This window comes from Callospermophilus lateralis, unplaced genomic scaffold (assembly GCF_048772815.1).
Source record: "Callospermophilus lateralis isolate mCalLat2 unplaced genomic scaffold, mCalLat2.hap1 Scaffold_132, whole genome shotgun sequence".
In the NCBI taxonomy this organism is placed as follows: Eukaryota; Metazoa; Chordata; class Mammalia; order Rodentia; family Sciuridae; genus Callospermophilus; species Callospermophilus lateralis.
Genome location: NW_027512489.1, coordinates 3,179,687 through 3,194,976, shown reverse-complemented (window position 1 = coordinate 3,194,976; position 15,290 = coordinate 3,179,687).

Below are 15,290 nucleotides of genomic sequence, written 5' to 3'. Positions count from 1 at the left end.
TTTTTTTTTTTTTTTTTTTTTTTTTTTTTTTTTAGTTTTTGGTGGACACAACATCTTTGTTTGTATGTGGTGCTGAGAATCAAACCCAGGCCACACACACTCCAGGCGAGCGCACTACCTCTCGAGCCACATCCCCAGCCCTGTTTTTTTTTTACTTATATGTTATGAAAGAAATTTTTAGAGTTCTCTAAAGTAAAGTAGCCCTGAAAAAAAGCAAACACTCTATACAATGTAGACATGCAGTGGTCATAACTTTTGAGATCAGAACTACATGAAGCTTGGTTTTGTAAACTCCATCATTTCAAGTTTTGTAAACAAGGGATAAGACAATGTTTCTATACCATGAAGAAGACCTCATAGCAGGACAGGTACACACTGCAGTCACTTATCCCCATGAAGTCCCAATATCACATCCACTTATCACGTCCACCACATTTGCAAAAAACATCTCCTTACATCAAAACTGGTATATGAGATGTAACCTCACTAAAAGTCTCACCAAGCACAAAAAAAATTTGGACACCATACATGGGAGGGAGGAAGCCAGGACCAGATCAAACAGAAACTGCTTGCATTAAGACCTGTAGCCACCTTGGTGATGTAGCTGAACACAAAGAAAAATCAAAGCATGAGTATTGGGGTTTATAGATAAGTGTGCAAAAAGCTTATTTGTTCTAAGGCAAGGAAGCAATGTAAACCATAATTGTAACTATACACTTATAAATCACAATTTTAAACAAAAGGACAGAAAAACAGGCAGAAGTATCAAATTAAAGAATAGGATAGAGTTTTTAAGTCATAACAGAAGACTTGACAATCCTTACCAAAGGGGTGAAGATGTACAGAAATTTTTCTTTATGAAGGTCATTTGTGGAAGGAGTGAATTTTTCGTTTCTTAAGAAAATTTTGGCAGAAAGTATAGAATAAGAGAAGGAATAGCAAAAGCACAAAGGTCACAGAAGGAAGCTAGAGTCTAGTAAGATGTTCAGTTAAAGGGTTGGGGATATAATTCAGTTGGTAGAGTGCTGGCCTCACATTCACAAGGCCCTGGGTTTAAGCCCCAGTACCAAAAAGAAGTTCAGTTACAAATGTTTATTGTGTTTATCATGATGTCATTTAGAACTATTATTAGTATTATTATTTAAATCAGGAATTGAACCCACAGGTGCTAAACTACTGAGCCAAACCCCAGCTCTTTCTTTCTTTTTTCTTTCTTTCTTTTTTTTTTTTTTTTGAGACTTAATCTTGCAGAATTTCTGAGACTGGCTTTGAGCTTGCAATTCTCATGCCTTAGTCTCTACAGCGAACCAAGATTACAGGCATTCACCACCATGCCCAGCTTGGAATTTTTTAAAGTTATTTTATTTTTATATGTCAGGACTTCATCTGACAATGATTGTATTTTCTTTTGCTAATGTTTTGAATAGAATCTGTACCTTATACCACAAATAACCAAAAAACTCACTCTTTATGTAAATATGATATTGTCTTAGCGTGAGTGGAATGACTCTACAGTTCTTTAAGTGACTCCCTAAGTATCATCAAGCATAATGTCAAATCTTTGATATTGTTCCATAAGAAATTTGGAAAAGAATGTGGCACATTAAATGTATATTCTAATAAAATTAAAAAGCCTTGAAAAATATGTCCCAGATACTTGTGCTTTAATCCATTATGAGTAATGTTTTAGACTGTATAGTTGAGAAAATAAATGTTGTTTAGAACCCCACATCTCAGTGATTTATTTAATCAATGTTTATTTCCCACTCTAAAAGGTCTAAAGTGAACAAAATCTAATGGTCAGGCAGGTATACTGTGTGACTTACATCTGAGATAGTTTTCAGAACTCTGGGGTTCCTGCATTTCATGGGTTTTAAGAATCATTTTTCCTCTACAATTTGTTAGTATCACAAGAGTACGTGTTTCCATCAAAAATATCAACATTAGTCTCCCAGACTTTAGAAATCTTCACTTTGTGATGGTGTGCTTTGGGAGAGGCATTAGCTTTCAGAATCAGTTTCAGCCTTCAGCACACTTGGTCGTGCTACTTGCCATCTTGAAGTATTTTTTCCAGCAAAAAGTATGCTTAGAGAGTTATTTTGTGTATGGAGACAAACTTGAATTTTTATTTAACTTGCCTCTTGGCTGATTCATGTCTCTTAACCAGTGATGAATTTTTATTAATCATTTTACATGAATAATAAATGTAAAGGCATATTTAATAGAATAAAATTATAAGTAAAAAGAGAATGAGCCATTTTGCCTTCATTAGGATTGCCAAATGAGAAAGAAATTTAATGTATTTTAAATATTTGTAATTTAAAATTATTGTACTTAAAATATTATAGCAATACCTTTAAAACTGTTTCTTTATCTTAAAATATATGATTGAAACTTTATAACTTAAAGATTATTTTTTTAAACCTGAACTCAATGAATCACATCTCACCAGGTGCAAAACTCAAAAATGAAGGCAGAGAACTTGTATATTAAGAACAAGATTATTTTTTTTTTTAAAAAAAATAGATGGCTATTTTAAAATCTGAAAGATAATGTTGAAAAGATCCTTCAGAATGAAAACAGAAGATTAGACAAGGAGATTAAATTTTCCTAACATGATTCTAAAATGAGAGAAATGAGATATGGAAAAGGGGAGACAGAACATGAAAAAATAAAATTCCCTACTGCTGAGTGGGAATGTGAATCTTGAAAGAGTTTTAAGTCTTTCCACAAAGTAAAAAGTGATCATGAATAAAGGTGCCAAACCCACAGTTATCCCTGTGTTACCACCAGTCTCTCTGTGTGAAGACACAGGAGAAGTTGTTTCATGTTTTTTCAGATAAGATTTAAAACTAAACATACAAGCCAGTCAACCTTTCTTTAAACTATGAGCTAAACATAAAGACCATGGTGTCAATACAGACTTTATATCCTGTGATATTACTGTGTCTGTGTTTTAAACAATTTCATCTGTTGCTTTATGAATTTTTAGAAATGACTGAATTCTGTAATGGAGTCCTTTGTAAATTACCTGATAAATGTTGAATAAGAAAAAGTTATCTACCATATCTAGGAAGGCATTAAAATTAATTAATCTATAGAACTAGAAGTAAAAGTGTCCCAGAAATGAATGTAAATTTGCTAGTTTACATTTAACTTCTGGATTCTTACCATGTATCCATTAAATTATAAGATTTGAAGAAAAATATTTTAAGACAGTTTGTACTAGTTATTTGTCTTGGCTAAGGGAAGTCAGACCTCTTAAGACCAACTCCATTCCTCTTTGATATACCCCTAAATGCTGTGTGGTCCTGCACTGGCTTTGGCCTTGTTTTTCAGTTCCTACTCTTCTGTAGCACTTTTTGTTCTGACATTATTTAAATAGTGCTCTCATTCTGGGTGGTTCTACACATTCTGTATTATCAGTAACAAGCACAGGGTAATCATTAATTATTGAAGAAATACGAAGGAAAATTACTTCTAAAAAATAGATAAAGAGAGCTAATTATTTTCTTTAACTTTTTTAAGACCTAAACATAATTACTCAAAAACTTGTTCTTCATTTTTTTTTGATGTCACACTGGAAAGACATGAGAGAGACACATGGACAGACACAGGGGATGTATAAAATTTTCTGAGGTTAAACCTTGTTGTGCACACCCATTTCTCATGTATTTGCTTAAAATTCTGACTTCTTTTCTCTAATATATAAAATCATTAAGATTTGGTAAATTAGAATGCTTATTAGTTTTGACTTTACATCAAAATTGATTGATATTTTCTTGCCACGAATTTATTTATTTCATGATCCTCAGATTTTTGAGGCTTACTTAATATTCTTATCATCTTTCTCTTATGCTTGCATTACTCAGAGACAGAATTGCTGTATTCTTTCATATGTATTTCTTAAGAGCAAAAACTTCAGAGTATTTGTTTGGGTATCAAAGGTATTTTAAATTAATCTCATGGTAAAACAACTCTAAATACTCCTTTCTATGTTTTACATTTTCAAATTGAGGTTTTTTTCAGAGCATATTTTACTGAATATTTGTGTTTCACAATAACAGACTCAGAAATTTCAGTCACTAAAAGCCATTTATTTACTGATATATGTGCAATTTGGATTTTTAATTTTGTGCAGCTACAATCATATTTGATAATAATAGTTATGATGCTTTCATGAACAAAAGTATATTACAAAAATAAATGTATTTCACTATACCTTAATAAAAATGGACATGTATATGTATCATTATTTAAATGTTTATTTTCACCTCTGGGTATATTTTACCAATATTATTATAAAATAAATCATATAGCATTTATTAATTTATGTTTATTTGGTTGTACCATATTTATTTATTATGTTATTGTTGTATACATATTACTGGTTAACACATTCTTTTTTTTTAAAGAGAGAGAGAGAGAATTTTAATATTTATTTTTTAGTTTTCAGCAGACACACATCTTTGTTTGTATGTGGTGCTGAGGTTCGAACCTGGGCTGCATGCATGCCAGGCAAGTGTGCTACTGCTTGAGCCACATCCCCATCCCCAGGTTAATACATTCGTAAAAAGAAAATGCTATTTGATAACCATAGTAATGGAATATTAAAGAGCTTATTAAACTACTCTTTTAATACATATTTTCTTTTATCTTTCTAAAACCTTCTAAAATGTGTAAATGTATAAATATACACATTAAGGAACAAGAGATCCTATGGCAATAAGTAATATATCAAAGAATCAAAACCTGATAAATTCAGTGCTAGAATTAACAGTTTTCCTGAATTGCAGGTCAACGATGTCTCTAATGCAGATAGTAAGCAAAACATTAAAATAACTAAATAACTGTAATTGAAATGATTCAGCAAACTATTTGGCATGACCATATATGGCCTCAATTTTAATCAAATATATATTAGATTTATTTATAATATTTAGGTTAATTTATTCCTTTATTTCCTCTATCTCTTCTTTGAGAAATGACCTCTAGTAAACAGCCTCATTTGGCCTCAGGATATGTGTACAGTAAGAAAAAAAGTCTCAAGAGTTCTATTATATTCATAATATATTCACATATTCCCAAGGCCTTTCACATACTAGTCAGTCACACACAGCAAGCAATTTGAAAGTTCATGAAGTTTTGCAATATAACATTGTTATCCTTCCAAGCCATTTCTAAGAATTCTGTGTGATTTATTGAAAACATCAAGGAAAATGAATATGTCTTTTTAAACCCAGAACTTGAAATGACACTGGACTCAAGAGATAGAGTTTATGAAGACAGGAGTTATGTGTTATGGCTTCTGTTTATCTGCAGAAGAGCTGTCAAGGTGAAAGGGGTTGTGTGAGAATGGCCTTAGGCCTGAACCTAAGCAACTCATGTAATGCCAGATTCATGAGACCCCAATAGACCTCCAGGAGCTGAATCTGATGTAGTCAGACAAGAGTGTTTATTGTAAGCTCAAGCCTGGACTCACAACCATTTCAGATTTAGTGGTCCCAAAGAGTGAGTCTTGACCCTTAATTCATTGAGGATTAATAGATTTTGTGGGATATTGTATGCATCACAACATCACACAGCCAATCATTTCACATCACAGAAAAGTCAAACAACAACTCTTAACATTGATTAGCACATTCATTGGCAGGAACAAGTTGTGTAAGGGTGATTGGTTAGTTCAAGTTGTGGATACTTTTGAACCAATTGGTTTAGGCCATGAGAGGTTGCAAGAGTGTATATGATAAACTTGCCTAATCATGTTACCAATCAACAAAAGTACTGGGAAGGTCACCTGGTGTTTCAGGTATTTTCTGTGTCTCATGTTTTTTGTGGTAGCTAGGGGGTTGCTGTGGGTCCTAACCCAGTGTAACTGAGTCAGGATCACTTGGCATGGAAGATCTCTCCAGTTATTTACAGACAAACAACTCAGCAGGGTTAGTATATGCCTAGGAGCACTCTGAGTTTTTCCATGGACAAGGGTAACTCCTCCTTTTGGACAGGCTTTGCTCTGAAGTGGCTGGTTTCTCAAAAATGGAGTCACATCAGTTTCTCACTCCATTTAAAAAACTCCATTTTGAAACTTGAGGTCATTAATAGAGGTGACTTTTCACCAGGCACACCCACAGAGCCCTCTAATATGGCCTCAGACAAATTACTTGCCCTCACCCTGATAAGCTGAATAAAGCCTCTGGCAGACTTTCCTCTCCTGATAAGAGTGAAAGGTGAGAATATCAGGATGGAGACCACCAGACCAGATATTTCTGACCTCAGGGTAAATGAGAATTCTGGTGGCACCTGATAATTACAAGGTGTGGTAAAAAGTAAAAAATAAAAACAAAATTTAGTATAAAAAATAGAGCTAAAAACAGGGATTTAGCCAGCCTAAACGAGTATGTACTCCAGCTGGAGAGCCTGATGAGGACCTACACTGACATCCCATCACTTGCCATCATTTTCCTATTCTCTGTGTGATCCTCACTGCTCTCAAACTCTACCGCCTTGTCTGGACCTTTGTGTGAGCTGCAACTTTTCCCTGTGACCCTCTCCTCAACTGGTCGTCTACTCCCCACCAGAAAAAGCCTGTTTTGCTTTAGGACCTGATCACTGCTGTTGAGTGAGTGTGAATCTGCAGGACATAAAGCCTAAGGGTTGAGAGTTTTGAACTTAGCATTCAGAGGAAATGTCTGTCACTAGCCTGTCATGATTAAATCTGTTTTGCAATGTTCAGAATTAATCTAATATTGTTTTCTGGGAATTAATTAATCTAGAATTGCTCGGTGTTATTTGATTATCTCCACTGCAGGGCCGATCATTAAGGATTGTTGTTTTCTTCATTAGGAACCTATAGAGTAAAGTTGTATTAAGAATTTGAGTGAATAAAGAATTGAAAGGGGCAGAAATGCATGGACATTCTTTATTTCTCCCCTTGACTGCAATGCCACAAGTTTGCTCCCTGGCAAAATGTTGTTATTATTTTTAAAGTATTAAATTAAGGAATTCTTATCACTAAAGATTATTATTATCTTCAATTCTAAATGTTGACTTTACTTTTGGCATTATCTCTGTCCTTTGACTGTTATTGTTACGGCTATTTACTAGTAATGAGGCCTTGCTTTCCCAATGCTGAAGTATAACACCAGAGAAGCACATCAAGGCAAGTTTAGAGTGGAAAGTTGAAGCTTTATTAAAGGACAGCAGAAAAGACTTCTCCCTGGAGGAAGAGGGGGAACCAATGAAGTGGTACCCCCTTTCTCCACAGAAAAGTCTACTTCACCATGGCTGATTTGGGGACTGTCAGCCAAAGAGTCTCTGCAAAAGAGTTCAATGTAGATAAACTTTCTATTTTTGTGTTGCCCTGTTTACTTGGCCACTGGCCAAGGTGCTGGACACCCCCTTACTATTTTCACAAATATATCCAGTATAGTACTTTGAAGAAATTGCAAACAAGGCCTCTGGCCTTGAGCTGGGCTTCACAGAGATGTCTACATTTTTAAGATAAGTTACAAATTGGCTCCATGGTAACAGCTGGCAGAGGGAGGAAGAAAGGGAAGAAGAAGTTCTCCTCTTTTCAAGTGTTGTCATTGAAGTGTTAACTTGCCCAGAACAGTGTAAGAAAAAGCTGCTTTTATGTGAACTTCTGCAGACTGTAAACTTCTGAGCCCCTCTACTTACATGCTGGGTATAAAACTCTGAAACTCCCTGAACTTGGAGGGATTGATTGATAACAGCAAAAGCTGTGCTTTCTGAACCTGGATGCAGCCAAATGAAACTGTTTCTTTCTATCTTCAGTGCCTTGCTTCATTTGTCCCTACAACAAACTGGGACACAGCACTGGAAGGACTACTGTCACATGTGATGAGTCAGGTTTTGCAAGAGAAAACACCACCTGGGCTGCTATCCCATACATCTTTCCCACTTAGAGTAGCAATCTGACTCTGATTATCACCCCCACACCTCTCCCCACAACAAGAGGCCTTTACATATAAGGGTCTGCTGACTGTCCCATGTCAGTCACATGTTATTTGGAAGCCAATGACAGATCCACATGGCTCCACCACAGATGTTTTATCAGACACCTGCACTCCACTGCTCCAAGGCCAGTTCCCAGGAGGCTCCAACTCAATTGCATCTCTGTTCTACACCATTTTCATGAATTCCAGTCAATAAAGAAACTATCTGGTTCAGTCATGATGAGCAACAGGAGATCGGATGGATCTCCAGTTCAGAAATTCCTGGTCATGAGAATTTCAAATATTTCACTGTATTGGTCTAGACATCATTCAAGGATGAAGTAGGTGGCACTGTGGGTCTCAATTCTTTCAGGAACCATTAGGTGTGAGAAAACTCCATTCAAAGAATAATATATATGAGAGAAAGAGAGAGAGAGAGAGAGAGAGAGAGAGAGAGAGAGAGAGAGAGAGAAATATATATTAAAGACATGTAAAAGGAGCAATAGATATGCAAATTCAAATTCTTAATGGAATATATATCATTCAAAGATCACAAAAATATTTATTTGACTTTACATAGGGTTATGTATAAACTTGTTCAAATATGGAGCTCACCATTGGTTGAACTTTCAGTTCCCCTGGGGTTTGGTGGAAAAGATCTGTTCATGGAATTTGTATTTGCCAAAGTCAGAATACTCACATGAATGTACCTGTGATAGCAGGAAGGGCAATCTATATGTATATAACAATACATGTTCTTACCCAACCTACAGAGAAAGGGAATCCATAAGTTATATATTTGTTAAATTTGACGATACATGGAGAAGCATTAGAATGAAAATGTGACTAGTGATATAACACATACCCTTGATAAAGCAAAAGGAAAATCAAAATACACAATTCCTCCTATGAACTTTTTGCATTTCTCTATTTTAGGTTTGCTTTTATGCATATGTTAGGATTAGTACTCAGAGTCTAGTAGGGTATGGGTTAGGGTCAGAGATTCAATACTTCAAAGGGAAAATATTAAAATCAATCCAATGTGTATATGAACATGTGCTACACAAGATCAACTCCCACTGTCATCCAGAAAAATGCCTTGACATTACCATCACCCCAAGTTATACACAATTAGAGGGAGAAGGAGAAGAATATCTGTGAATACATACTGGAATGGAAAATGCTCAGCAGTTCACAACCTTGTAGGTGGCAGAGGAGATTACAGTGACTGAGCCTTTAATCTCTCCTACTCTTGGTTGTGCCCTTCCAAAACCTGATCTCAGGTAGTATTTTACTGAGTCTCTGGAAACAAAGAATTGAGAAACAGAATGCATTAGTGGAAAGCTTTCCAGCACTCATCCTGGTGAATATATGAATAGACTGCTGCTTGCTTTGCAGATGGGAAAGACCTACTATGTTCCTAAGTTCCTGTATTTTTCCTGAATTTTGGCCACTCTCCAGAATGGGCTTGTGGTTTTGTGTCCAAGATATGTACCAGCTCCAAGCTCTGTGAAATGGCCATTTCCTGGATTGTTGAAAGGAATTTCAAGCATCTTAGAAAACTCAGAAATCAGTGTGACCGGTAAGGGTCTCAGTGGAGAAACCCTGCTTGGCTAGATAGCAACTCAAGTAGCATCATCAGGAGCTGTCAGTGCCATAGTGTACATCTTGTGCAGAAGTCTGTCCCCCAGCTGTGTTCTTACCTATTGTTCAATTCCCCTGCAAGTAAGGAAGGTCTTTGCCTCAGGCCACACCTTTGTGAAGCCTCAAGAAAACAGTTTCAAAATGGAAATTAAGGGGCATCACCTGTGGTTTTTTGGTAAAGTGCTTTGTGAAGGGATGTGTCTGAATCAACCTCTTGGCACTGGGTGAGGCTGTGGCTTAGATTCTCAGCACCCCATGAAACTAAATAAAGATCCTATATGTCCATCCAAAACTAAAATTACAGAAAAGAACAGTAATTTTGGATTAAGTCTTTCACCTCTTTCTGGTAAGGCTCCTGACCTCCATTTAGTTTGAAAAGGGATTTATTCATCAAATGAGGTGTTCCAAGCCCTGAAGTAGCTAGCATATAAGTGGTTGTGTTTTCTGCCTTGGACTTTGAATAGCTGGGATAACAGGTATACACCATATCATTACACATAAAGAATCTACCCCCAGCAGTCAGTAGGCTTCTAATTTGAGAAGTAGGGCAGTATTAAACAAATTCTTCTACTTAATCTCATCTAAAATTAGTCAAGTTCCCAATGAAGCTACAGAAACAAAATTTCTATCAATATTCTCTATTGAAAGAAATTTTTATTTGCCAAACTCAGTTGTAGTCATATCCTATGGAGTGATAGTCATATTCTATCACTAACTTTAGCATCCCAGATCTGGTCTCTTTATTTGTCAAAGCCAGCTCCCCAGTTCCTTCTCTGCCTCAAGGCGTCCCATTCCCATGGGTGAGCCCACTGCCCCTTATTTAAGGCAGTGTACTCTCACTTCAGTAACTCCTCATGCTCTGTCTAGTGAGTGTCTCCTTCAATTATCTGTTCACAAAAAGAACCTTGAACTACAAACCTTGTCATTGCATCCATCTTGCAAGAAAATCTTTCATGATTAGAAGTTGAAAACAACTAGAAATAGAAGAAAGAAAAACAGCTGGATGATATAGTGTATACCTATGATCCCAGCTATTCAAAGTCCAAGTCAGAAAACACATAAGTTCTAAACCACCCTGAACCCCTTGACCAGATTCTGTCTCAACATTTTTAAAAGGGTCAGGATTTAATTCTGTTGCTGGGAGTATGCATGTCTAGTATATGTGAGACCATGAATGCAATTCTTGATACTGAAAAAAATGAAAAATGCAAACAACAACAAAATAAAGATCCCACATGAGAAATTACCTTCTAATACATTAACTAATCAAAAAAACAAAATATTTTCTTCCCAAAATGGAAAGAAGACAATTTTACATGCTTTCACTTGTTCTTTTTAACATATTAGAAATCCTGGTCAGATCAATCTGAAAGAAGTACAGGCAGAGGGCATGCCAAATGGAAAGGTAGAAGTATAAAAACCTCTGTTTATCAGTGAGATAAAGTTATATCTGGAGAATCTCAAGATTCCAAGAAAATAATCACCACAATGAATAAATTCAGCAAAGGTGCCAATACAAAAACCCCACACACACAAACTGTGTTTCTATACACTAATAATAAATATTTATATATATGAAAAGAAAATCAAGAAAACAATTTCATCTGACAAGTAAAATAAAATGTAATACTACACCCAATGTATTACTACCCAATCAAGTAGATCAAACGTGAAGACTTTAAAACAAGCAATGAAACTTAGAATAACAACAAAAAGTGAAAGATATCAAATGATCATGGGCAGGAACACTTAAACTTGTTAACATATCAACACTATCCAAAGAAATCTACAGTTTCTGTTCCATCCCTAAAAAAATTCCTAACTTCTTTTTTTCATGAATACCATTTTTATTTCATGTTTTTATTTACTCATATTCGTTTTACATGAGAGTAGAGAATATTTTGATTTATTCATAAAAACATGGAATGGATCTTATTCTAATTAAGATCCCAGTCTTGTTGTACGTGATGCAGAAATTATTCATTGCAAAAATTTAAAATTCCATCCTAAAATGATAGGGAATGTGAAAACAACCAACTTCAGGAACATTTTGAACAAGAACAAAATTGGTGGTCTAACCTGTCATAATTTCAAGACTCCATGCTATAAATTTACCAGTCATACAAATACAAAATATAGAAATGTTGATTAATAAAACAGGGTAAGAAATTCAGAAATGAAAGAAAATAAGTTCTCAAGTGATTTCTGTCAATAGCATTCCACGGAAATTGACAGTATTTTCCACAAATACTGTTGAGAAGACTGAAATGATAGCAACACATGAAACAAGGAAGTTGGGCCCTTATCTGACACCATGGACTTAAATTAACTCAACATAAATAGGGGACCTAAATGTAAGATCTGAAATATAAAACTCATAACACACAATAGAAAAAGCCCATGACAAGGGATTTTGACAGAGACTTTTTGAACAGCACATCAAAAGCACAGGCACCAAAAGGAAGAAACAAACTGAACTACATCAACCCGAAAACTTTGATTCATCAATGGACACATTCATTAGTGAAAAGATGACTCACTAAATGCAAGAAAGCATTTGAAAATTATATTTGTGATTAGAATTTAAGATCTATGATATAAAGAGCCCTTATACCTCAATAAGAAGAAAACAGCAAATCAATATTAAAATGGGAAAAGGACTTGCACAGATATTTCTCCAAAGAAGATATGCAAATGGCTGAGAAGCACATCGGAAGATGTTCAATATCAATACTAAGTGGAGAAATCAAAATCAAAATCAAAATCAAAATGAGATCCAGCTTCAAACACAAGATGAAACAGAAAGAAACAGAAAACAGAAAAATCCCTGATTGGCTCCCATTCTCCAGTCCAGGAACAAAGAGGCACATCCACCCACAACCACAACTAAAACAGAAAACACCAGTGCTGCTGAGAATGTGATGGAGCCAGAACCCTAGTGGGTTAGAATGCAAAGTAGTGCAGGCTCTATGGGAAACTGATTGTTGGTTCCTCAAATTATCAAAAGGATCATTCAAATGACCCTTCAATTCTACTTCTTTTGAAGAGATATTTATATGCTTGTAATTACTACAGGGTTATTTATTATACTCAAGGGTACATTGAGGAAGAATCTTTTTATTTTTAGCTGTGCATTATAGTTATACAAAAGCATGGAATATAGTTTGTTCCAAGTCAGTCTCGAGAACTTGCCCTTTCCCTCCCTTCCTCCCTGACCCAGTTTCCTTTCTTCTTCTATACTGGTCTTCCATCCATGTATTTATAATTTTCTTAACTCGTGCTTTACAGATATACATAAAGATAAAACTCACTGTGGTCTCTTCATATATGTATATAGGATAGTATGGTCAATTTCATTCTACAATTTTGCCCTTTTCCTATCCCAAGGAAGAATTTTTTTTTACATGTAGCACATGATGAAGTATTATTTGGTCTAAAAAACAAAGAAAATCCTGACCGATAGTAGAATAGGGATGGACCTTGAGAATACATACTGTATGATCCTACTTATATGAAGTACAGTACACAGAATAATTAAAATAATACAGAAAGGAGAATGGTGACTTCTTGGAGCATGAGGGAAATTGATGATTACTGTCTAACAAATGAGCTTCAATTTTGCAAGATGAGAAAAGTTTTGTGGCTGCATGCTGGTTTCCAAAAATGGAAAAAATAAGTGTAATGAACACCACTGATGTGCCTTCCCAAATAGCTGACATGGCAAAACTTTGCTGTGAATATTTGAAAATGTATATAAAATTAAACTCATTTGGCTTATTTCCACACAAACAAAAACCAAGTAAATTCTCCACTAGTAGAAACTTATTAAAAGGAAGTTCTCTATGAGTAGAAATGTGAAAGGATCATTCAGGTTGAAAGGATGAATCACTCACTTGGTCATGCAAAGAAAAAAAGAATACAATGAGGGTAGCTCCACAGGAAAATTTAAAATAAGTATTATTGTATAATCAATTCTTAACTCCTCTCCTAATCTGACTGAGGTGCAGTGGTGTAATAATTATAGAGCTTGTGATGTTGCCAGAGATGCACACCATGAGGCCAGTCATGTGCACATATGGGCCTAGGACACCACCAAGCTGGGAGGGCCAGTGGAGACTTGGTCTTAGGGTCTCTGTCTTTGTCTTGGCAGAGGGAAAAATGCAAGGGAGGATGCAACATGTGGGCAAACAAACAACTCTCTCAACAATTGTCCTTGAATCTGTGAAACTCCTACATACTCATAAAAGACACCCCTCCATTCCCAAGAATAACATGATAATCTCAAAGCCCTAAACAAGAAAATACACAGCAGTCCACTTGAGACATTATCAACAGAATCTATACACATCTATGTGCCACATATACATAATTCCAAACACCCCAACATACCCCATGATTCCATTCTCTCCAAATATCTGAACACCAAAGATTATGTCCCTAAATTCTGACCTAGACATCATGAACATACACATACGTTCTAAAATCTGAAAATGCACAGATCCAACACATAATAGTAAGACAACATCCTAACTCCTCTCAAATGCATTCACAATAGTCCACAATGCAAACAACACCTACAGATGCACCACTAAAACCCTAAACACATGTCCTGCCAGAAAGGTACTCAGCCAACAATAACCAAAGAAATCACTCAGAAAATATTTACACACGACAACCAAACAGTCCCACAGAGGAGAAATTATTGTGTCTTGTTTCATATGCTTTCCATACTTATACACATGAAACACATGAAAGCACAAAGTCCTGGTGCTAGAGGGACAAGTTCTTGTGTTCTCTCTCTCTCTGTCTCTGTCTCTGTCTCTCTCTCTCTCTCTCTCTGTCTCTCTCTCTCTCTCTCTCTGTCGCACACACACAAACAAACACGCACACACATATACAGAACATTACATACATAATCTGAACACTGAAACACCCAGTTCAAGGATTTATCTTGTGGGCCCTGCACACAGAGGTAGAGGGGTGAAGATGCAGATTTCAGACACATACCTTGCTGTTGAAAATGTAAGAAAATATAAAAGTGCAATGGAGAGAGCACATTCTCTCCTATAAAACTGAAAGGTACTTGCCAGCCACTCAATAACTCCTCAATATAGAGAAAACTTTTCAAATAATAAGAGAGTACTCTCAGATAATGCTTCTGGAGATGAAGGTACTCTGGGACATTTAAGGGGTTTCTAAAAGAGAGAATCACCCCAAATAGATTCTTTTGAGTATCTACCATCAGCCCAGATGGATGTCTTCTAGCTAGAGAGCAAGACCATTGTGCAATGTGTGTTCCAATGCCAGGGCTAGGCTTGTTCACCTGGACTCCCCCCTAAGCCACATCAGCTCCAATTTCTGAATGGGTTCTGCAGTGTTCTCACACAAGAGACCTTTGGCATCATTACATGCCCAAATTCTAACCTGAAGATATTACTGGCATGTTTGTTGGTCAAAAAATTAGTGAGTAAATTGTCAGCTTTTCTGTGTTACCTTCAGACAGAAGAGGTGAATCTGGTTAGAGGAAGGTCTGGGGCCTCTTATATTTTGGACAGCAGCTCTTCTAATCACTTTCCAAACCAGTGATAATATACCTGAGATCACCACATTCAAAGGTGCAGAGATTTATTTTGGCTCATGGTTTCAGAGATTAGAGTCCATGGTCACTTGGCCCTCTTACCTCTGGACCTG